This window comes from Callospermophilus lateralis, chromosome 8, assembly GCF_048772815.1.
Source record: "Callospermophilus lateralis isolate mCalLat2 chromosome 8, mCalLat2.hap1, whole genome shotgun sequence".
NCBI classification, from domain to species: Eukaryota; Metazoa; Chordata; class Mammalia; order Rodentia; family Sciuridae; genus Callospermophilus; species Callospermophilus lateralis.
This window is the reverse complement of record NC_135312.1, coordinates 92,748,258-92,773,503: the sequence shown is the minus strand read 5'-3', so window position 1 is coordinate 92,773,503 and position 25,246 is coordinate 92,748,258. Positions and strand designations below refer to the sequence as shown.

General features: G+C 33.8%; 1 protein-coding gene across 1 annotated transcript in view; it reads right to left on the bottom strand.

Moving 5' to 3' along the window:
* The window catches only part of Emcn (endomucin), a 108,134-nt gene that overhangs the window by 73,186 nt on the left and 9,702 nt on the right, over positions 1-25,246 (bottom strand). The window lies entirely within an intron of this gene.

The window sequence follows — 25,246 nt, the reverse complement described above, 5'->3', positions numbered from 1 at the left end:
TCAATGGTGTGACTTTTTAGTATTATAGGCAGGGTCAGTACGTGGTTCTGATCTTACATAATATCTGAGAATAATGAAGAATAGAAGTGCAAATTTGAAATTTAACACTATCTTTAAGCTAACTAAACTAATCTTGCCAGATAGATAAAATAATAAAATGGGCACTCTCTGGGCAGTGGATGTTTTACTAAATGTTTTGATATTGACATTTTACCTTTTAATAACTTTAATGTACTATTAATATATTCTCTTGATATATTATCTCTCCTCTCTTTCTTTATATATATATATATATATATATATATATATATGTATATACATATATATATACACACACACATGCATACACATATATAATCTATACACACATATTTATGTACATATGTATGTATGTATGTATGTAGAAATGTAGATTTATACAGAGTATAAATGTAAAAGTATATATAAGGAGGGAGATAAGTTCCAAAGAAAGGCAATCAACTTATTAATCTAAAGAAATTTAATAATTATAACATCTAAATTTAAGGGATGGAGCCTCCATAAATGTGCGTTTTCAAGTTGTTTATTTCTCTAAATTTCAAATGTGCAGCCAGAGGCATGGAAAGAAGGCAATAAATTGTAATCCATGTTATGTATTTCTTTTTAATAACAATTCCTAAACTATATAAAGAAACTGATTTTCTGTAACAGCTGGAGTTGGCAATATCACCACTTCATAATTATTGTCTTAAATTGAAATATGTAGAATGAAACTCTCAGTGTTCTGTCAAAAGACTTGCTTCATATAAAATTGTTGTAGTTATCATTTATATTGATTGTTTAATCCTGGACATTATTGGTCTTATCTCTGGACAGTCACTATTATGTTACAGATTAAAATGCACAGATGTCTTGAGATTTGAAAAAATCTATGGAAGGCATTGCTTTCCATGTAATATCCTGGTCTATATACATATGTGTGTTATAAAAGTATAGAATAGCATAGAATGTTAGTTGAATAATAAATGTTTATGTTCCTAGTCCCATCAAACTACTTCAGTTCATAACAGTGAATATATGTCATTAATTAGTTCTCAAATTTAAATTAGAGTTAAAACTTTCATCTTTGAATCTGAGAAAAATCAATATGTGGAATGTCAATGAAAGGTAGTGTCTCAGATGTCATGAGATAAGGTGTGTTTTCTGTTTCATTTCATAGCCTGAAGGTACTTGGAAGTGTTAGCTCTTAGCCCTGACTTTGTTTATAGACACAGTAAACAGAAATTGCTAGATATAGTTGGCACGTGGAGATGTGTTCAGCATGTACAGAGAAGATAGAGCTGCATTTTCACAGGTTTTATGAAGATGAAGTTAAAAGCTCTTTTTTCATCTAATGGAAGGAAATATACTTCACACCCTGGATCTTGCCCTCCATACCACCTGTATTCGGCAGGGAGCTGCCACACAGCCCATACACCCTTATCTGTTCTTTACTAGCCATTTTGTTCTAGCTCTTTCCTTTAGTCCTAAATTCCATGTTGTAACACTGCTTTCTAACTATTTACTAAAGTTGATAAAATTATTCTAAGAAGCGTACCACTTAGACTGGAAAATTTATATAATGGCTTGAAGGATACCCTCTTTTGACTTCCAAAGAGTAACAATCTTTTTTTAAATTTTTTTATCTGTTATTTTTAGTTATACTTGACAGTAGAATGTATTTTGGCAGATTATACATAGAGAATATAATATTTTTGGTTACTTCTTTTTTCAAATTTTTATTTATTTTTTTAGTCATACATGACAGTAGAATGCATTTTGATATATAATACATACATGGAATGTACATACATCAATCATATTGTCTATTCTATTCTGCTGACCTTCCTATCCTCCCTACTCCTCCCCTCCTCTCCCATCCTTTCTATCCAATCTAATGTGACACACTTTGTTTTTTTCTTTTTCTCATTACATCATATATGTATTCTGTATAACAATGAGGTTCTCCTCCCATCTTCTGTGCAACCCCCTTCTCCCTCTTTTTCCCTCCCACCTCTCTTCCCTATTTAGTGATAGTCTTCTTCTCATGCTCTTCCTTCCTGTCCCATTTTGAGTCACCCCCCTTATATCAGAGAAGACATTCGGCATTTGTTTTTTAGGGATTGGATAACTTCACTTAGCATAATCTGCCCTAATGCCATCCATTTGCCTGCAAATGCCATGATTCTATTATTTTTTAGTGCTGAGTAATATTCCATTGTGTATATATGCCGCATTGTTTTAATCCATTCATCTATTGAAGGGCATCTAGGTTGGTTCTACCTAGATGCCCTTCAATAGATGGGCCAAGGATTTGAACAGAAACTTCTCAGAAGAGGATATACAATCAATCAACAAATACATGAAAAAATGCTCACCATCTCTAGCAATCAGAGAAATGCAAATTAAAACTACTCTAAGATATCATCTCACTCCAATAAGAATGGCAGCCATTATGAAGTCAAACAACAATAAGTACTGGTGAGGATGCGGGGGAAAAGGTACACTCATACATTGCTGGTGGGACTGCAAATTGGTGCAGCCAATATGGAAAACAGTATGGAGATTCCTTGGAAAGCTGGGAATGGAACCACCATTTGACCCAGCTATTCCCCTTCTTGGACTATACCCAAAAGACCTAAGAAGAGCATACTACAGGGGCACAGTCACATCAATGTTTATAGCAGCACAATTCACAATAGCTAGAATGTGGAGCCAACCTAGATGCCCTTCAATAGAGAATATAATTTAATCTATTTAAAACCCCACTCTTGTGGTTGTACATGATGTGGAGTTACACTGATCGTGTATTCAAAAAAGAAAAAAAATAAATTGCCCCAGTGAATTAAAAAAAATTATGTTGTGATTTTAACATATGCTATATTTTATATTCTGTATGCACAAGAGACATTAAAACATTACCTTGTTTTTTTATAGTGGATTAATTTTACTGTCTTTACTATTCCCCTCCCTGCTCCTTTCCCTTTAGTCCCCTTTGTCTCATCCAATGTATTTCTATTATTCCCTTCCCCAACCTTTCTTGTTTTGGGTTAGCATCCACAAATCAGAGAGAACATTAGGCCTTTGGTTTTTTGGGGATTGGCTTATTTTACTTAGCATGATATTCTCCAGTTCCATTCATTTACCAGCAAATGCCATAATTTTGTTCTTTATAGCTAAGTAATATTCCATTGTGTATATGTACCACATTTTATTTATCCATTTGTCCTTTGAAGGACACCTGGGTTGTTTCCATAGATTGGCTATTGTGAGTTGAGCTGCTATGAACACTAATGTCTCTGCATCACTTTGATATTTTGATATAAGCTGTTTTAAAGTCCTTTGTGTATAGACCAAGGAGTGGGAAAACTGGATCAAATGGTGTTTCCATTCCATTCCAAGTTTTCTAAGGAATCTTTCCAGAGTGGTTGCACCAATTTTCAGTCCCACCAACAATGTATGAGAGTACCTTTTTCCCCACATCCTCACCAACATTTATTGTTACTTGTATTCTTTATAATTGCCATTCTGACTGGAATGAGATGGATTCTCAGTGTAGTTTTAATTTGCATGTCTCTAATTACTATAGATGTTGAACATTTTTTTCATATATTTTTGACTATTTTTATTTCTTCTTTTGTGAAGTGGTTGTTCAGTTCCTTTGCCCGTAAATTGACTTGGTTATTTATTTTTCTAAAGTTCTTTGTATATCCTGGAAATTAATGACTTGTCTGAGGTACTGATGGTGAAGACTTTCTCCCATTCTATAGGATCTCTGTACATGTTATTGTTTCCTTTGCTGTGAATATTTTCAGTTTGATACCATCCCATTTATTGATTATTGATTTTACATCTTGTGCTTTGGGAGTCTTTTTGAGGGATTCGGTTCCTAAGCTGACATGTTGAAAAGTTGGGCCTACTTTTTTTCCTAGTAAGGGTAGGGTGTATGGTCTAATGCCTAGGTCCTTGATCCGAGTTGAGTTTTGTCCAGGGTGAGATATAGGGGTTCAATTTCATTTGATTACGTATGGATTTCTAGTTTTCCCAGCAACATTTGTTGAAGAACCTATCTTTTTTCCAATACATGTTTATGGTTTCTTTGTCTATGATGAGATAACCGAATTTGTGTGGGTATGTCTCTGTCTTCTATTCTGTTCCGGTGGTCTTTGTGTCTGTTTTGGTGCCAGTACCATTGCTGTTTTTGTTTTTTGCTATGCTCTATAGTATAATTTAAGTTATAGTATTGTGTTGCTTTCTGAATTACTTTTCTTGCTGAGGATTGCTTTGGCTATTCTGGGTCATTTATTTTTCCAAATGAACTTCATGATTGCTTTTTCTATTTCTGTGAAGAACATCATTGGAATCTTTATGGGAATTGCATTAAATCTGTATAGAACGTTTGGTAGTATGGCCATGTGGATAATATTGATTCTGCCTATTCAAGAGTAACAATCTTAATCCCTGGAAATAGTATCTTCAAAGATGGATCCTTCCTTTCTTTCTTGTTTGTTTCCTTCCTTCTTCCTTCCTACCCTCTCTTTTTCTTTACTTTTCTCTCTTCCACAATACATGTTGGACCAAGACTTATATGAGAATCGTGATTAGACACAGTAAAAGACTCTAAGATGTACCACTCAGTATCAGCCTGAGTAGCTTTCATCTAGTGGGGGAACATAATGGCCATGCAAAACAAATAATGTAGGGCATCCTGTATGGTTGTATAGATTAATGTTTTTTAAGCTGCAGGTGATGATATAATTAAGGGCAATTAAATCTCTTTAAGGGAATGCAGTCAGAAATGTTGCCAAATGACAAAGTAAAGAGAGATGAAATTTTTAAAAAGCTTAATTTTCAAGCAGGGTCCCAAGTGGTTATTGAGCCTAAATTTAGAACAGAGCCTGATAGTCACTGAGGTGTGTGTGTGTGTGTGTGTGTGTGTGTGTGTGTGTGTGTGTGTGGTGTATCACATCTACTCTCTGTTCTAGGAAGAACCACAAACTAAACGTTGAGTCCCTTGCTGGCAATGTTCTTGTTTTAACTGCCAAGGTAAACAGTGACCAGAAAGTCTCATTCCACTATCCTGACCTGACCAATGAACTGTTATTCTCAACCAATCAACCAAGACTGAGCGCTTCCCACAAATTTACCTCCTTCATTTACATAGGAGTACCAAGAATGGAAACCTGGTTGGGAAAATTTTCTTTATATAAGAAAGCCACCCCTTCGTTCCTTCAGATTATCTTTTCATTTTGTACCAAAGGATATGTCTCCCTGTTTTGTGAGCTGTCTTTTTAAATTTTTGAAATGAAACTTCTTTTTTTTTCCCCTTGAATTCTTTCCTAGTGTATTTTTTGCCAACAGATACAGTTTTAGAGTGGTATTTTGAACAACCAAGGTATCATTTCATGAGTTTTTTTTGTGTGTGTGTGTGTGCAAGGATGTGCATGCGTGTAACTCTGCATGAAATGTGTGCCAATGCAAAATGTACTTTTTACTGGGTCTCCAGTTAAAAATTTGGAAGCTGTTGGACAAACAATAAATTGGGCTAAAAGTTTATAAGATAAAGGATGACTACCCTCATGAGAGAGTTAACATGGGAGCCAGATCCCAATAAACTAGTCATATGTTCACCCAGGCAGAGAAAAGGGCATGAGCAGAACTCTGGAGTGGGGAAGCAAGAGGTATTTGAGATGAATGAAAAGAGTTCTGTTTGACTGTTTGGTGATGAGCTATGGATGGACAGGGTGATGGATGTTGTCTAAGAACATGTTAGAGTCAGATTTCAGAGGGCCATGAACACCAAGTTTGGGCCTCTGGATTTTATCAAGTCAATGGGGAACCATGGAAGGTGGCTGGATAGAAATTCTAATGTAGGAAAAATAATGGAGAAATGGGTGGGATAAAGAATGAGAAGACACCAGTTGAATCAAGTTCTCCTTATTATATTTACCAAGTGCCTTGCTCTCTTGAAATCTTTGTCTGATGATGAGTTCACATCCATAAAACGACTTGATGCAAACTCAAAGTAGGCAAATTCTAACCACTGATGTGATAAGATTGAGAGTTACATTCAGGTTCCTCCTGACCTTCTCCCACTCGGCCACTGATTGCTCCTGAGGAAAAGCATGATCCATCAATATTCATTACACCTCCATTGTTAATTCTTAAGGTAGTTCAGCAGATAGCATGCTCTCTTTTGGTAAGGACTGAGTGTAATCACAACAAAGACACCATGAGGCCCATACTCTTGTGATCACCATTTTTAGATGGAGCCACTGAGGCTCAAAAAGGATAAATAATTTGCCTACCTTATGTACTGGAAAGTGATGTAGTTGAAAATTTAATTTAGACAGGCTCAAGAGAATATAGCCTCAACCACCACATTATCTGACCATGAGAAGGTGGCATTTTGCAAAGCTACATACCCCAATTTCACCTGTTCTTTGCCTTTGACAGGATGTGGTAAAAAAAAAAGAGAAGACATGACTAGATGTGCAGATGCATTGTCCTTATGTCCTCATAATGAGGAAATAGACAAAATGCCTCACTATTTTTTTTTCTTTAATAATGGCAAGCATTTCATACCATTACTTGTAGGTTTGGTGTACCCACACACATACACACCACACGTGTTTCCATATTAGACGTAAGGCTTTGAAGGAAATTTCCCACTGACTAAGATTATTTCAATAATAAAAATGAACATAGTGTCTTTTTCAGTTTGAAAATTCCATTACTGGAAACTCTCTCTTACAATATGGTGGAAAAGAATCATTCCAACTAACATGGCTGAAGGATCTATGGACCATGATGCAAGTTACTACCAGTTATTCTTTGACTATAGTATCTGTAGATATTCCCTCTAGGTTTGATTTCATCTCATAATAAATTATGGAGGAAAATGACTTTATTCTGAAGTGTTTTTCTCATCATAGAATATGGTGAGATAACATTTTTACCTCTCTTTATCTCCAAAGTGGTTAAAGATAAATTTGACAAGGCAATCCGAATCTCATGACTTTGCTGTGCTAAACCAGATAGGGCTGCGCTTGGGATGTCGTAAGAGAAGCAGATGGCACAGTGTCCTGATGCCACCCCACCCCCACACATTCAGACTTGGAGAGCTCAGGGGATACTGTAATACTAATTTCCATGCTATCACAGGGTGAGGAATTATCTGCAGTTTTAGAGTATTCCTTTTGTGTTTGGTTGGTTTTGTTTTCCAGCTTTTTTGAAATCTGCAACACACACACACACACACACACACACACACACACACGTACACATATATATATTCTAATTATAAAAGTTAAATGATAGATTTATTAAGGTATTTATAGATCCTGAAATAGTTCTGTATCATCTGATGTTCAAGACGTGAAATTCCCAACTGTTCAGATATAATACCTTATAGGACCTTTCATAAGAACTGGCCTATCTTGTCTTTGATACTTTAGCTTATGGCTGGAAGCCACATATATTTTCTCCTATTTTCAAATGATCAAGTCAACTACTCCCCTTTAGTCATGGTTTGTACTCACATTTCTGTGAAACAGAAATAGTATCTAAGAGTTAGAATTTTATTCATTCTTATGATGAGTAGGTCTCTTTCCAGTTGTCTTTCTTCTTTTGGACAGTAGAGCATCTCTCCTCTATCAAGTCAGCTAAAGTCCACTAGAAATTCACTTCTAAAGAAAGTAGACCTTGCTTCCTGAAAAAGAATTTTGATGTCCTGACATAACATAATCTTTCAGGTTTTCTCCTTAGAAAATGCATAAATATAAGGTAGTTTCAAAAGATCATAGCACCAATTAGTAGAAAAGTCTGCTAGTTTCCCTTTTAAGTAATCTTTATTATATGCTATAGAAAAATCTGTTTTTGATTTCATCTCTGCTGTTTAGGCAGGTGGAAGGCACATGTCCTCTAAGCTCTCTAGACACTTAGAAGCATGATCTTTTGGGAGAGAACAGGAAGATCTTATTTTTAATGAAACATCAAAGTTAGTGGCAACTCTTCAAAAACAAGGTTTTAAATTTAAAGTACATTTTCATTAAAGCTAAAAAAAATGCTGTGGAAAAGACAAAGTTTTGAGACTGCTCAAATTGCCCATGTGGAATGATTTGGGGGGATCAGTAACGAGAAAATCTTGTCTCTCACAGAGGGAAAAATATTCATATTAGTGGGGAAATGCTGCACTCAAATGAGGCATCTCCTCAGGTTTCCAGCCATCTGTGAGGTGGGGAGGGAGTGCCAAGCCTGGCAGGCTCTGAGTGTGGACAGGTGTCTCTGCCACCTGGCCCCTCTAGGGAGAAGAGGAAGGCAGCACTACATTGGTGAGTTTGTTAAACAGAAAACAACAATATCTGCAAAATGGACCTGAGAATCCGAGGAGTTCTAGCTGGCGAAAGGTTGGAGGGGTACAGGGCAAATTGCCTCTACTCACTTGGGGCTCATGTTCAATATTATGGGGCGGTGCTGGTTATTTTCCCTTCACAAACTAGTGGTTCTTTAAAGATAATGTTCCATGCTATTGAGATATCTTTAGGTTTGGTCTTCATTGTCAGGAGAAATTTTATGTCACATCCAAGGTAAGACTGATGGATTTCAATTTCTTAAGTTACAAGAAGGTAAAGGCTATGTTTAAAATTTATAGGAGTGGGAATGGGAGGGAAAAGGAAGAACTTGGGAATCCTCTTGGGGTTTTAGACAATTGTCCTGAGATTCCTTCCACCGTCCTGTTCTCTGAGTCCTGAGATAAACTCTGCTTCTGCAGCCCACAGGATATCTGCCAAGGAAACACGATGTGGAGACTCAGCATGCCCTTGAGGGCACCAGGCCGACTCCACAGGCAAGTTTCTGGGGCTCATTTCTTGACTTCAGAAAGGGTATCAGTTTGGTTGACCTCTCAGTTCCTAGAAGAGCAGCAGTGCTCTGTCCCTTCTCTGGGACCAGTGGAAGTGAAAGTAGAGGTGAAATGCAGTCTCTATTCTTCTTAAAGGCCACTTCAACGCTCCTCTGAACCTAGAATGTAGCCACTTAAGTCAGTCTTGAGTCTTCAACTATGGACTTTCCTGAGCATTTCCCCAGAAACATGGAAGGCCCCAGTGGACACTGTTTATTAGCCAATCACATTAGTTTGGAATAGTGACTTACACACATGCAATGACAAGATTTGAAGCTAGAAAATGATATTTGGCTAAATTAGGAGATGTCCTGTCAATCACATACTTTTATTTTTGTTTTCTGTACATGTAAGGGAAAAAAATCTAGTTGATTTAAATTGTGCTTTAATTTATATCAGCTGAAAAACTACTTTTAGTTATTAAAGGGCAAAGTTGAAATAAGTATTTGTCTTCCGAAAAATCAGAGAATCCTGTCGTGCTCGAATTACAAACTGACAAATTACAGTTGTATGTATTTATGGTGAGCGAAATTGACGTTACTATTTAGAAAAGCAGTGTGAAATAATTACCTAAAGCTAATTAATATATTTATTACCTCAAATGTTTTGTGGTAAAAATATTTGAAATTTACTGTTAGTTATTTTAAAGTGTACAATACATTAACGCATTCGCCACATTGTGCAGTATATGGCCATAAAAAGTGTTTCATTATTCCTGTTTCATTGAAGCTTTATGATCTTTGATCATCATCTCTCCATTTCCCCAACAACATTCTACTCTCTGCTTTGAGTATGGCTGTTTGAGATTCCACATATATGTGAGATCATGCAGTCTTTGTCTTTCTAGGCCGGAATTATTTCACTTAGCATAATGTTCTTCAATTCCAGGCATGTTGATACAAGTGACAAAATTTATTTCATTTTTAAGACTGAATAGTGTTTCAATGTGTTTACTGTTTCATGATTTTTTTATTCATTCATCTGTTGATGGACACTTGGGTTGATTCTATAACTTGGCTATTGTGAGTAACTATGCAGTAAGCGCACAACAAGTGCAGGTGTCGGTTTGACTTACAGAATTCAATTCCTTTGGATATAGCAGGTTTGCTGGATCCTATGGTAGCACCAATTTAGATTTTTGAGGAAACTCTGTACTATGTTCTAAACAGCCATACTAGTTTATATTCCCTGTACCAACGTTTCCTTTTCTCCGTATCCTCTTCAACACTTTGTCTTTTTAATAACAACCATTCCAATAGGTATGAGGTGATAACTCGTTGTGGTTTAGATTTTCATTTCTCTAGTTACTTGTGAAGTTCAGCATTAGTTTTTCATATCTTTCTTGGCTATTTTTATATTTTCTTTTGGGAAGTATCTGTTCAGGTCCCTTGCCCAAGTTTTAATCATATTATTATTGTTTTCTTTATATACAGTTGTTTGAGTTCATTATGTCTATTGGATATTAACCCCTTATCAGATATAAGGTTTGCAAATATTTGCCCCCAATATTTTCTGTTGTCTTTTCACTCTTTTACTTGTTTCCATTTCTGTGAAGAAGTTTTTTATTTTGATGTAATCCCATTTGTTGTTGTTGTTGCCCACATTTTGGGGGATATATATATATATATATATATATATATATATATATATATATATATAATTGACCACACCATTGTACCATAGTTCTCCCTGCATACTCTCTTCTAGTCGTTATGCAGTTTCAGAATTTTGTTTAAGTTATTAATCAATTTCAAGTTAACTATTGTGTATAGCATAAGACAAAGTTCCAATTTTATTTTTTTTTCTTATAGACATCTAGTTTTCCCACCACCATTTATTGATGAAACTATCCTTTTCCCCATGTGTACACTTGGCATCTTTGTTGAAATGAATTGACCATGACATCTGTGTTCATTTCTGGATACTATGTTCTGTTCCACTTTTTGATGAGTCTATTTTTATGCCAGTACAATTCTGCTTTAATTACTACTGCTTTTCCAAGGAGCTAGCTGTGCCATACTCAGTATTCCAGATGACCTTAAGCCCATCTCCACAAGATCCTACCTGGGGAGGGAGACTGCCACCACAGCAAATTTTGGCAATGAGTAGGGCTATATCAGCCATAGTTAGGAATTAAAACAGTACTCAGTACAGCCTCAAGGCCCACTCCAAAACTCTATGTAGGCAGAGAGACAAACATCCACTATGCATTTCTACTGAGCAAAGCAGCTGCTATCCAGGCTAGTTAACAATTGCACCAAAGTTTGGGGACATACCAGAAGCCTGCCTCACTCCTTAATTCATGTAACAAAAGTACCAGTCCTGGAATATACGCTGTAGCCTGGTCCAATTTGAAGTAATCGTAGTGTTCATTCAACAACTCAGAATTTAACCAGTGGTTTCACTGGAAAATGGCACCTGGCCAGCTCCCCTACTCAAACATAGAACAAAAGCAGCAGCTTAGACATCCAGAGAAATGGAAAGCAGAGTTCACCTATCCAAGGTTGTTTGCCATCTGGTCCATCCAGAATCAATGGATAAACTAAATAGCAAATATCTATCCCTGCCAAAGAAAATCCATAAAGCCAGAACAGGTGGCACACTGCTCAGATTCATAGACACTAGTGCAAGGATACAAGGATTATAAAAATTCAGGTAATCATAATACCTCAAAAAAAAACAAACACAAGAAAACAAATCACCAACCATAGACTCCAAAGAAAGGAATATCTATGAATGACAGAAAAATAGTTCAGAACCATCTTTCTAATGGTCAGTGAGCTACAAGAATAGATTAAAAAATTAAATGATATTTGGAAAACAGTGCACCAAATGAGAATTTTGACAAAGAAATAGAAATAGCAGCAACAACAGCAGCAATAACAATCCGAATAGATACCCTAGAAACAAATAGCATTATGACTACACTGAAAAATGTACCAGGAAGCTTCAACATTGGGTTCAGTCAAACTGAAGAAAAAAATCAATGAGTTTGAAGACAAAACATTTAACATTATCCGTTTAAAGGAACAAAAAGATAAAAGACTAAAAACGAATGAAGAAAGTCTGAAGAAATCATTATACATTATTGAGAGATGCAATGCATACATAAATGAATTTAAGAAGAAGAAGAAAAGGACCAGAAAGCGTTTTTAAATAAATAATGAATGAAAACTGCCACAATCTGTAGACAGTTACTGATATTCAATTAGAGGAAGTTCAGAGGTTTTTGATCCAATTTGACACAAAGAGGAATTCACTAAGACACACAAAAAATTTTTGTCTTTAATTTTCTTACAGTTTAATTATGAGAACAGCAAGAGATAAGAAATGCATTCCATACAAGAGTTTTCAAAAAGGCTAGCAGTGAATTTCTCAGCACATTATTCATTTATATCTGTTATTTATGAATAGAAGACACTTAAAAATTATTATCAGAAAGGAAAGCAAGGGGCAGCCTAGTGTACAAAAATGGATAACAACAGGACTTAGGACCGTGTAACCCAGTTTGAGTCCAGACCCTATCACATAACAACTCTATAGGGATCAGCAAATTTCTCAATGTCTTTAACCCCTGCTACTGTCGAACATCTCCAAAAGGTCTATAGGCTAAAGTCTTGTTCTTAGGGTGGTACTATTGGTGATAGCAGAAATGTTAGTGTGAACTAGTGGAAGATCCTTAGACCATCATTGTGAGTTTGTGCTCAGAATATAGTTCACATGTTATCATAGCCTGAGCTTGGATTTGCCCCTCTGTGATTCTGGTTTGAAATATAATTACTTCCTTCTGCTTGTGCTCTTACTTTGCTATATACCACAATGTGACACAGCTGGTAACTGAACTGATATTCATACTATGTCCTTGAACCACCAAACTGTGGACTGGCTAAACACTTTCTGTTTATATAGTGAGCTGCCTCAGGTATTTTATTATAGTGATGGAAAACCTCTTTATATCCTTTATAAAAATTGAGTTCATTTTAGAGTTCTACAGATAAATCTGGTAAATGTATAGTAGTCAATAGAATTGCACCTACATATCCAGTGAACTAGTAAGAAAATTATCTTTAACATAGTTAATAAGTTCAGACTAGTAAAATTTTTTGAGACAAACCTATCAAATTGTAGTCTGATTCTCCTAATTATGACCTTACTTTGATGACCACTTTGCTAGATTTTATAAATTGTTTTCATTATCTCCTTTCCTAATATCTTTATACTATTCCAAGAAATTGTGATTATAATAGTAGAAAAAAAAAGAATGCAGGATAGAAAAAAGTTGGTTTTATACAGTGAAAGAAGGAGTTGCTAAATATTGCAGTTCTATAAGCCCTACATTGTTATTTTACTTTGGTGTTGCACTTTTGAGATCTTTCATTTATTTTCACACAAGTACTGTCTATATACTGGTAAATTGATTTACATATATATGCTACTATTTTTTAAATCTATGGTTAAAAAAATAGTAGCATATATGTGTAAATGATAAAATTGCATTTTAAAAATTGCAAAATATTTAGTAACATTTTATTTCTCTTCCATCAATGTGTGAATGCAATTATATTACTGAGGGGGGGGATTCAAATTTTGTTTTCATGTAAATGATGTATTTGTCTTCAGAAAGTTGGAGAATGTCTTCCTTGTGGATCTTCAATCAGTTTATCAATAACAGTAAAGTTTAGTTAATTTCTCTTAAGACTTTATATAGCATCACAGGACTGAGTCAGAATTTGAGATCTTATTCATTTCCTGCAAATAGTCAGGAATCTCTTTAAACATCTATGACTCACTCTTTTTAATTAAAAAACATAAGATAATACCTATAGAGCAAATTATTTCTAGCCCTTTGATTCCAGTACATGTCAGTTTTAAATGCTAGGATCAGACTTATCTTTTATTTCTCTGAATTTGTTCCTCCACAATTTCTCCACATGAGAGTTGGAAAAACTTGTTCTGAACAACACGCTCTGCAGGAAGCACATCCTGTATTCATCCAAGAACAGATAATTCATGATTTTCTACTTATAGATTTTAGAGATTAACTCTTTTAGGGTATATTTTCCAAATTAAAAATATTTTGGACTTTTCCATTAAGATGCTATCAAAGGAATTACTTAGAGTAGGTTAATTACATTTAAGTCTTTTAAATCAGCTATGTGGGTTGAGGGACAGATACAGCCTTTGGAGAGAGAAAGAAAGCCTACACTGAACATTTTAGCAGGTTTTTTTTATTTAGTAGTAGGCAAAAGACACATTTGCAGAATATGCTCTCAAAGCCTGGTTGGCAAGTATGTACTCTTGCTGACAGCGGAGAACTAGAAATCCTCCTGTATGCTTTTGCTTCTCTATCAACTCAAGCACGCCTCGTTATTTTAGAGTAGTACCCTATTGAACCATATTGCCTGTCAATTTTAACTGGAAAAGTGAACCACTCCAAGCTCCCTTCCAAAATGTCAAGACAATAACTAGAATAAACATGGTACTTAGCTAAGAACACATGGTCAGGTGTATCTTTGCAAGAGGTAGCTTTGAAAATTGAAAAGGATGTTTAGGGACTCAGTGTAATAGAAAGGGCTAGAGGCAACTGAATTGCTCTGAGAAAAATAAAAAACTCTCTCTCTCTCTCTCTCTCTCTCTCAAACTACAGTTTGATTCTTGCTAATGCAAGTTTTCTTTTTAGAAAACTTAGAAGATGGTTTTATACAGTAAAAGAGTTGCCACATACTGCAGCTCTGTAAGCCCTACACTGATGGTTATCTCATTGTGGGATTGCACTATTGAGATCTGCAGAGTTTCTACCAGGGATCTTTGAATTCATTTTCACATTATTATTACCTGTATACTGGTAAATTGACTTTCACATGTATGCTACTATTTTTTTTAAACCTATGGGTTTCTATTATAATAAATAAATAAAAGTTGTCATAAATAACCAAAAGACCTACAAGATTCAATGGATTCCAAAGTTGAGAATAAAGGCAAACAAGAGAATCCCATCCTTCGTCTGCCAAAGGGAGTCACAAAAATCTGGGCCATTTTCCCATTTTCCCCAGTCTTCAGTTGAAGACTTCAGGATAAATCCTTAATCTGACCATGTTATGATATGAACAGGTAGAGATACATAGGTGATATTTGAATTCTATAATATAGTTTTTTATTTCACTGAACATCATTTACTAAACTTAGAATCAAATTGCTGGGTCATAATCATGTTTGTCAAACAGAGGATAATTGTACAATTTTCTATAGCACAGTGTTCCAGACGGTATTGGCTATAAAGTTTTACAAATATGGCATGATATTTAGAACAAATAGACTCTGAAGCAGCAATAATTACTTCAATCTGAGATATCACCAATACTAGGTAATGAAGTGTTTTTTACGATTTTAAGTGTGAAAACTACCAGTAGATCAGAGATAACTTTTTTAAATTGATTTCTTTTATCTTTAAGACAAATTCACACCGGAATAAATAAAAATTTAGTTTCCGGAAATAGTAACAGATATAAGTCAGAGAGCAAGAAGTCACTGTATAATTTTGTTTCTCAATAAATTTCAGCACCTCTAGTTATTTAAAAGTTGTACCCCATTGAACCACAGTGCCTGCCTGTAGATGGAATTTCATGTTGCTATCAATATACAATTAATCTCCCTTATCCAGACCTCAGAAATTTGACACTCTGTACAAACATTTATGAACTTAGAGTTATAAAAATATATAAGTACCATCAAATTTTCAAATAATTTTAATAGCAGTAACATTTCTCTGTGTAGCATGTATTTTCAGCTATCAGTGCAGTACTTGACTTTAGGCTTTTAATATTTTTTAAATGCTAAAAATAAGTAAGTTTTGCTCAAATGAACAGAACTTTCATAATGTTGCAATTATTCTAACTTTTAAAGTGGAATTATCACCCACTAAAATTGAGTTCTATTGAATTTACATTGTCATACTTACATAAAATGTCTGGATTTAATTTACTTGCTAATCATTATTCCTTACCTTTAATTTCTATTTGTAAACATACCTTTGTTATTTTGTGACATCAACAGTGTTGAATGCTGGATTAAATTTGGATTTATGATTTTTTAAAATATGGGATCACCTGAAAATCTGGGAATAATTCATGAGGCAGTTCCTGTGTTTTTGGCATTTTCTGTACCTCTAGAGAGACTGTAACATTTGGAAACGTTACTCTTCAGATCCTCCTGTTGATAAAGGTTGAGGCAAAATGCATTTGATAAGTTCAGAAGAGTCATTTACCAATTATCAAAGTATCCTTAAAATTCTTATTCATTTCAACAGTCTCTGAGTGAGAATAAAGAATTGACAGAAGAAAAGGAAATGCCAAACTTGGCCTCTTAAGATTTAAGCTACAGAAATGTATGTTTAAACTTTCATTCACTCCTGGACCACCTTTGTGAGTTATTTCAAATCCTGTATCTGCTCTCATCTTCTTACCCTTATTTTTAAAACCAACTTAGATTGGATTTTTAAGTTTTTAAAAATCCAACTCACTTTAGAACATTTGAATATTATGATGTTAAAATGCAATATAAAAAAACTATTGCTGGTCTTAATAGAAATAACCAGAAAAAATAAATACTATGAAAAATAATCACTGGATTCTTGATGGATACCACTAACTATGATGGTTTCATATGTGAGTCCTGCTCTTTAAAAGCTAAAAAAAAAAAAAAAAAAAAAAAAAGAAAAGAAAAGAAAGAAATCAGTGAATGTTGGGGGATGACAAAAACATGAAAACATCAAGAGTACAAGTTCTTCCCTAGGAAACTAGAGCATATTGGAGATTTTAATCAATGTTGTTTAATTCTATGGCCATTTATGCCTGAATGACCTGAAGTGTCACCAGTTGTAAGCCTTTACACACACTGGAAATTTTGCTGTAGGTGAAGTCTTTTAAGGTTACCAAATCTGTCATGAAGGACATTGTAATGTACCAAATCACAGCGTTCCCAAGGTACAGGAAGCCAGTCCCACTCCATTTTGTTTTCTCTTCTTGCTTTGCTTTAGCATTCTAGCATGCATTATTACAACTTTCTTTAAGACCCAAAGTCAAAAGATCCCAAAGCTTAGCATTATTTTAGGGACTGATAATATAGATAGAAAGTAAGCGCTGAGTCAGTGATTGATGATCATTAATATCTCAAAAACCTATGTGGAGAAAATATGTTATGTAAACAGTAACCATTGGGCCTACAGTGATTTAGATAGGCTTGTGTAAGGCTCTTGATTTTTATTTCTTATGACATTACTAACAACAAAGCAGATTAAACTATAAGCTTGTAAATGACAGCACCTTGGAAAAGACTTGGCACAACATTTCAGAAGAATCTGACCTTTATGCTTGAAAAAATAATTCAAATCAAGGTTTTAAGGGACAATAAACTGAACTGTATTGTAAATGCCTTGAATAATAAAAAAGTTGCAGTATAAAAATAAGGTAAATAATTAGAGAAATCATTGATTTGTAGGATAAAGTTTAGAAGGAATAAATATAACGTGAAAAACAAAAGTATAAAAGCAAAACTATGCTAATTTAACAAACTAGTATAAGAATAAAAGCATCAAGAAATGATTTAAAGCAAAGAAAAACTCAAGTTTGGAAATGAACACTTAATATAATATTTTATTTTAAAATCTTACATTCAAAGTAGACCTTAGATATATAAGAATCAAAAAGTACATATAATATATATATATATATACACATATATATATATGTATCTATATATATCAAGAAGTACATATATATGTATATGTATACATATATATGTATATATATGCACACACACAATGAAATATTACTCAGCCATAAAAAGAATGACTTTATGAGTTTTGCCAGTAAATGGATGGGTATGGTGACTATCATGCTAAGTGAAATAAACCAATCCCCCAAATCAATATGTAAATAAAAGTAAAAGAGAATTTCACCCTAAAATTTTTGATTTTTTTATTAGATTAAAAAGTCAATAAATTCTTAATATTCAGATAAAACAAGTGGACAAATATAGTCTATGTACAAAGTAATCTCATGCAGGCATCTCATGAAATACAAATTTTATTTGTAAACAAAACCCAAATGTTCTCTATGATATGTGGATGCTAACACACACTAAGGGGGTGGAGAACAGAAGTTCAGTGAATTAGACAAAGGGGAATGAAGGGAAGGGAGAGGGGATGGGAAAGGAAACAGATAGAATAAATCAGACAAAACTTTTTTATGTTCACATGACCAGTGTAACTCCACATCGTACAACCACAAGAATAGGATTCTAATTAGAATGTCATACTTTGTGTGTGTATAATATGTCAAAATACATACTGTCATGTATATCCAAAAAGAACAAATTTAAGAAAAAATTTAACCTCCACCCGAAAAAAGAAAATTTCACTAGAAAAAAAGTACCCATTGTTATATATTTAAATAATGGTTGGGTTTTTACTATATTTTTCATTAGATGAAAAATAATCAATGATTAATTTCTTAATATTCAGAGAAAACAAATGGAAAATATAATCCATGAACAAAGTAATCTCATGTAGGCACTTTACGAAATACAGATTTTATTTGTAAACAAAAACCATTAGTAAAGTGCATCTGTTATGAAAATAACATGATATCTTTCATAATTACAGTGGTTTTTAAAAATTTTTCTATGTAAGAGTAACATAGAATAAATTGTTTTTCTTATAACATTTATTGGTAGTGTTATTACTAAGATATTATAAAAAGGTGATAAAGTGTCACTCTGATTCTATATTATTTCTTCAATGGTAAATTAGAGGTCATTTAATTTTATAGCAAGAGATATATTTCTAAAGATATATTTCTAAAGATATTTTTGGTCTCATTATGAGGCAACTAAATAAAGGATTGATTAAATTTAGTCAATACTAATTGGAAATTTACCATGAATATAATTTGAGACAATTTGCTTCTGCAACTTAAAAAATTGTTTTGATACAAGGTGTTCTGTTTCGTATCATCTAAATTTCAAATTTGTTTCAAAAACTTAAATGTATTACAAATTTTAACTGATGATGTTTTTATTAGCTATCACTTGCTTGTAAAGTAAATCATTCCTAAACATGGATCTTAACAACCATGTATTGTTTCTCATTGTTTCTGTAGAGCAGTAATTTGAGAGCAGCTTTGAGCAATTCTAGCTTAAAGTCAGATGTCAGCTGAGGGTAGGATGTGTCCAGAAAATCCATTTAAAGCATGGCTCACTCAATGGCTGGCAAGTTCGGTACTGCCTGTAGGTGAAGACCTCAGTTTGTCTCCAGGGGTTATCTTCTCTAAAACTGCCTGATTGTTCTCATAACAATAAAGTTCACTTCCCAGCTCCAGAGAAAAATTTAATCTAAGAGACCACAGTAGAAGCCACATGTCTTTTCCTTCCTAATTTTGGAAATAATACAACATCACCTGCACATATTCCATTAGTCCCACAACTGAGCCCTGATTCAGTGTGCGAATGGTCTTCCCAGAGGCATGACTACAAGAAGCCAAGGACCACCGGAGACTGTCTTGGAGACTGGTGGACACAACGTTTAAAATATGCTGGATTGGGGCTGGAGTTGTGGCTCAGCGGTAGAGTGCTCGCCTAGCACATGTGAGGCACTGGGCTCAATCCTCAGCACCACATAAAAATAAATAAGTAAAATGAAGGTATTGTGTCCAACTACAACAAAAGAAATATTTTTTTTAAATGTTGTATTACTGTCAGAGATCATTAGATATTAAAGAGATTATTAAAATTTAAAAAATAAATTTCAGTATTATAGAAAAACCTTTAGAATTTGATTTATAACTTGAAACTATTTACTCTAATTTCTCTCCAAAAGATGTTTACTTGTTATCCCTTAAATATGGAATTTTATTTGCTACTTTGTAACTATGCTTATGTTGTTCCGCCCTCTTTTTTTTTTTAATAAAGACCCTAGAGAATGTGAGTACTTTTTCTTATGTTGAAGCTCAAGCTGTACTACTACCTGCAAGAAGTCTGATTGATTAGTTTCATCTACAATGATTCTTTTATTCTCAGCATTCCTATACAAGCAATACCCAAACCCCACAATTGAGCACTTAGTGAGTATTTTTCACACAATTGCTGAATGCCTACTGTGAACTAGGGCTTTGGTAGGTGATGGCATAAACATTGATTATTTATTTCCCTTATCAATTCAAGTAACACATGTGTTACTTGAATGTGTAAGTAAGTAACACATGTGTTACTAATATTTAGTACCTTTTGCAGTTAGACTCTTAAAGGTGTTTTTAATGTCCTGAAGTATACATTTATGTACAGAGAATATTTTATCAGTGGTTAATTAGGCTTTGGAAGTCAATATTCAATTTTTTTAAGTTGCAGAATAAAAAAAAAAAAATCTATTCCCCTGTTAAGCTTTCAAGTTCGATTTTCAAATGTTATTATTCTACTTACTAATACAGCAAATTTAGCAATCATTTTGAGCACCCTATAACATTTAATTTCATTTGTATGTTTTTTTAATTCCCTTAAAATAGCATGTGAAACTATTATAAATTGAAAAGTTAGCATGTGCCCTTTTGCCTGGTTTTTAGGGTTTTGTAGGAATGACATATGTAAAATAAACTCTCAGCTGATACACAAATATGGCATTGTTTTCATTAAATTATGAAGTCAAATATACTTCTATATTGAAATGAGTCACTAGAAAACAAAGCACATGGCTTTGCTAAAAAAATACTTTTATTAAATGTTTAATCAGTTCTTAAATGGTTAAAAACTTTTAAAAAATGTACTTCCACACTGAATTAGATAAGGATTGAAAAAGGTCAAACTTAAGTGGAATTAAAAGTCCTCGGGAGAATTTAAACAATGTTCCAACTAATAATAGCCTTTCTTAACCACCAGCACAGCACTCAAACATGAATCTGGACTTCAGAAGATAACTCCCAAGCTGGTAATAAAGACCTCATGGACACTAGGAATCTTGGATAGCCATAAATCCTTAGCATCAGTCTTCGATCCAGAGAAATGACAGACATCCCCTCTGCTGTATAACTAGTTTAAGATGGTTGTCTCTAACTGCTGAAATAATTGGAGGCAGTGACATCTTGCAGAAAGCTATCTCACTACAAGTGGGCAAGCCTGAGCAGAGGTGAGACCTACATGGAATGTTTTTGACTCTAAACAAGTAACGTTTAATGAGAAAAGAAAATTCAGAAGAATAACAGAGTGGGACTGAGAGGAAATCCATGATAGCTAAGTTAAAGCTTTGAAGTTTGCAGTGCATATTTTTTATTCACAAGAGATTTACACTAAGAGATGTGGGGAAATAGAGAATCCACAAATAGGGCAGGAGGAACGATAATAGAGATTTATTTGCCAAAAAGACTTTGTTCTTGTCGAAAATACTTCAGAAGCCTGCAGACATTTCTCTCCATAGCCTTCTTTTCTTGATATGTTATAAGGTTTCCTGATGAAATGCATTCAGGTTTGGTTAAGAGTAATCACCCTTAAGACCTTGAAGAGTTATCTTCTTTACCCCTAATAGGACAGCTTATTTTCCTTTAAATATATCCCTGCTTCAATTTAAAAATTCTAAACTCTGCATTTTATTCATTTACCCAACTTTTGTTACAATTTTAAAAGGCAAAAATGGAAATATGCATATGATATACATATAATGAATAAATCTTATCCAAAACCTGGTGTAATTGTGACCCACAGTTAAAATAGAATATTGCTGGCAGTTGCATGATCCCCTTGAGAACATACTCTTATGAATTATCCCCTTTCTGGTCACCTTATACAGAGGTAACTGCCAATCTCATGTAGTAATCATCTTAACCTTCTTTTATAAGCTCACTCTCTGTGTGTACGTTTGAATATGGTAGAGTTTAGAGATATAATGTAGGTTTTTTGTGATATTCTCAGTATATTTAAATTATTTTTTCATTTTTTGATGATAGCTACAGTACATTCATTATAATTGGTGTATACAACTCATTGAATGAACCACAGTTTATTTGTATATTTGGCAATTGAAAAACATTAAGCTGTCAATTATTTTTGACTCTTCTAAAAAATACTGCTGTGAACATGTTTGTATTCTTATTGTTTTATATCTAGTTAAGACTGCAATTTTTTTTGATTGATTGGTTTTAATCTTTTACTGTTTTGTATTGTTTCCATATATTGTAGATGAGTTTTTGGTTCAGTTATAGAGATAATACATGTCTTCCATTTTATGACTGTCTATCTATTTTGCTACCTGCACTTTTGATAAATGGTATGATTAATTCTAGTGCAATCAACTGTATGTCTTCTTTGATTAGTGCTTTTTGTGTCTCAACCTAGATTAAGGTTATGAACATAGTATCCTAAATTTGTCTTAATGTTTTCAATACTTTCTACATTTAAGTCAGTAATTCACCTAAAATTGACTTTTTATATAGTAATATATTGGAATCCAATTTAATTTTTTCCCTGTGACTAACCAGTCTTCACAGCAGCATTTATAAAAAAAAAAAAAAAAGGCTGGTTCTTTCCCACTGCTATGTTGTACCATCTTTGTTTTATATCAAAGATCTATATAGCTAGAGGTCTGTTTTAAAGCTCTCTATTACATTGATCTATGTGGAATTGACCCCACTGTTGCTTGATTTGTCTACCATGAACCAGTTTGACAGTTTTAATTATTATATTTTATTATGGGACCTCATAATTGAAACACTAAGCTCTCATTTCTTGTTTTACTTACAAGAATTACTAAGGTTATCTTGATCTTATGCATTTCCATGTAAAATTTATAATAAGCTTATTACACATATTGGTTTGTCCAATCAATGAACATAGTATATTTTTGTAATATTTCAGGTTTTCTTTAGTGTCACACAGTGAAATATCATTCATATCTTTTACTAGAATATTTATAGGTACTTGACTTTTTGATGTTTCTTTAGATGGCATATTGTTAAATTAGTTTTTAAAATGCATGTTGTATTGATGAAAATACAATTAATTTTACATGAATTTTATATGTAGAAGCCTTAATGAATAACTTGGCAACAAATTCTTCTGGATTTTCTACTTACATAATCATATCATCTACAAATAATATTAGTTTTGTTATTTTCCTTTCCAATTCTTGTAATATTTATTTTCTATTTTGTTAGCACTAGCTAGGATATTAACTCAATGTTTTTGTAAAAATATTGCTAGGCAAGATTGCTTTGTTTCCACTCTCAAAGCTGACAATGCATAATTATTCATGATGATCGCTCTAAGTTTTTGAAGTTACTGTATTAGATTAGGAAATTTGCCTTATTGTTTCATTTACCTTAGTAGTTTTGTCAAAAATAAACATTGATTTTTTTAGAAGTGATTTTTCTGCATCCACTGAAATGATCATACATCTTTCTCCTTATTCTATCAATGTAGTGAATTGTGTTGATGGATTCTCTAGTTTTAGACCAAACTTTACTTTGCTAATTAATCTTAATTGGGCATGATGAAGAACCTTTCTAAAATTATTTCAAAAACCTTTAAAAGTGAAATTGGTCTATAATATTCCTCATTTTATAATATCACTGTTAAGTTTTTAATCTCTATTTTTATTCTCTGTAAGAGTTTATGTAAATCTGGTCTTATTATTTGAGTGTTTTGTTTAACTTTATGAAGACACTAAGTGGGATGGGAATTTTCTTTGTGGGAATATTAATTGCTGAGTCAATTTGTTAAAGGCCTATTAAAATTTTGTATGTCTTCTTGAGTCAGTTTTGATAGGCTATGTTTCCTAGGAATGTATTTATTTTATATCAATTTCCAAAATGAAAGTTCACTCATTAAACACAAATTTTTAACATAATCTGCACGTGTATTTTCCTTTTGTTTCTTTTTTCTCTTGATTCGTATTGGCAGAGTTTTAGTGATCTTATATGTGCAGATATTGTTTGCACTATATATTTACCTTCCATTTCATTAACTTTTGCTCTTATTATTTTTTTATTTTCTCTTATCCCTTCATTGAGCTTATTTTTTACTTCTTTTATTTCTTTCTTTTTAATATGGACAATAAATTCCTTATCACTGATTAAACTGTATCAGACACCTTGTGTTGGAAAATATTTTATTTATCTTTGTATTCAACATATTTTCTAAATTTTGAAGGCAGTACTGAAACTGCTTGCCTAATCAAATTATTGTTGAAAGTGGTAAATTTTCTTGAGCAGCCTCTATGGTAGAGGCCAGGGTTTGTCAATGTTAATGAAAGCAGGAGGGAGATTTTAGAGTTAGTAGGGAATTAAGAGTAACTGTTTATTAAGGGATACTCAAACAGGCTGAAATTTAAGCCTATGTGCTAGGGAGAGTTCAGTAGTTCAATCAGTATTTGTTCTGGCCAAATATTGTTTCTATTATCATAAACTAGTACAGGCAAAAAAAAAAAATAGATTACACAGAATTTATACCAAAATTTTCCCTGGGATCAGACAACTTAAACCCATTCCCTAAATTTAACACCTCTGCTTACCTTGTGAGGATAGGACTGTGAAGAGAGCATTCTGCAAATGGAAAGGATGGATGCAGGGAAAGAGGAAGGAACACAAGAACTGTAATGTTTTTTATTTTGTTGTTGTCGTTGTTGCTATTATTATTTTTGGTACCAGAGACTGAACCCAGGCGCACTTAACCACTGAGCCACATCCCCAGTCCTTTTAATTTTTGGAGACAGGGTCTTGCTAAGTTGCTTAAGTCCTCATAAAATTGCTGAGGCTGGCTTCAAACTTGTGATCCTCCTGCCTCAGCCTCTGGAGTCTCTGGGATTACATGTGTGCACAACCATGCCCAGCCAAGAACTTTAATGGTAAGAAGGAATCCCACTGGCTACCAGGCCTGTAAGAGTGGCTACTTAGGTGGTGGGGAATGGAGAATGCTCTACCCAAATCATGAGAGCCTTTGGAAAGTCTCTCCATCTTCCCATCCAACCTGTCTCAAAGAGGTTCTCTCTTCCTCCCAGACTCTTGTCGCTTTCTTCTACTCTTTTAACCTCATTTTTACTCTGGTAATGTTTTTCTGGATGTCAACAAGTTTCTTTCCCTCCTCCCCTTCTCTCTCCACTGAAATCTCTTTTCTAGTCCCAGTCCTGACAGATCTGTCTAAATTTCATTCAAACAGTACACCATGGAAAAATGGAAAGAATGTTTCTGTGAATGTGTTCTGTGAGAAGTGTCTCTCATGGCAGAGAATTGGCCTTGGACATGCCAAAGAGATATTGTCAAAAATCCCCAAAGGAAGTAAATGCTGGGGAAC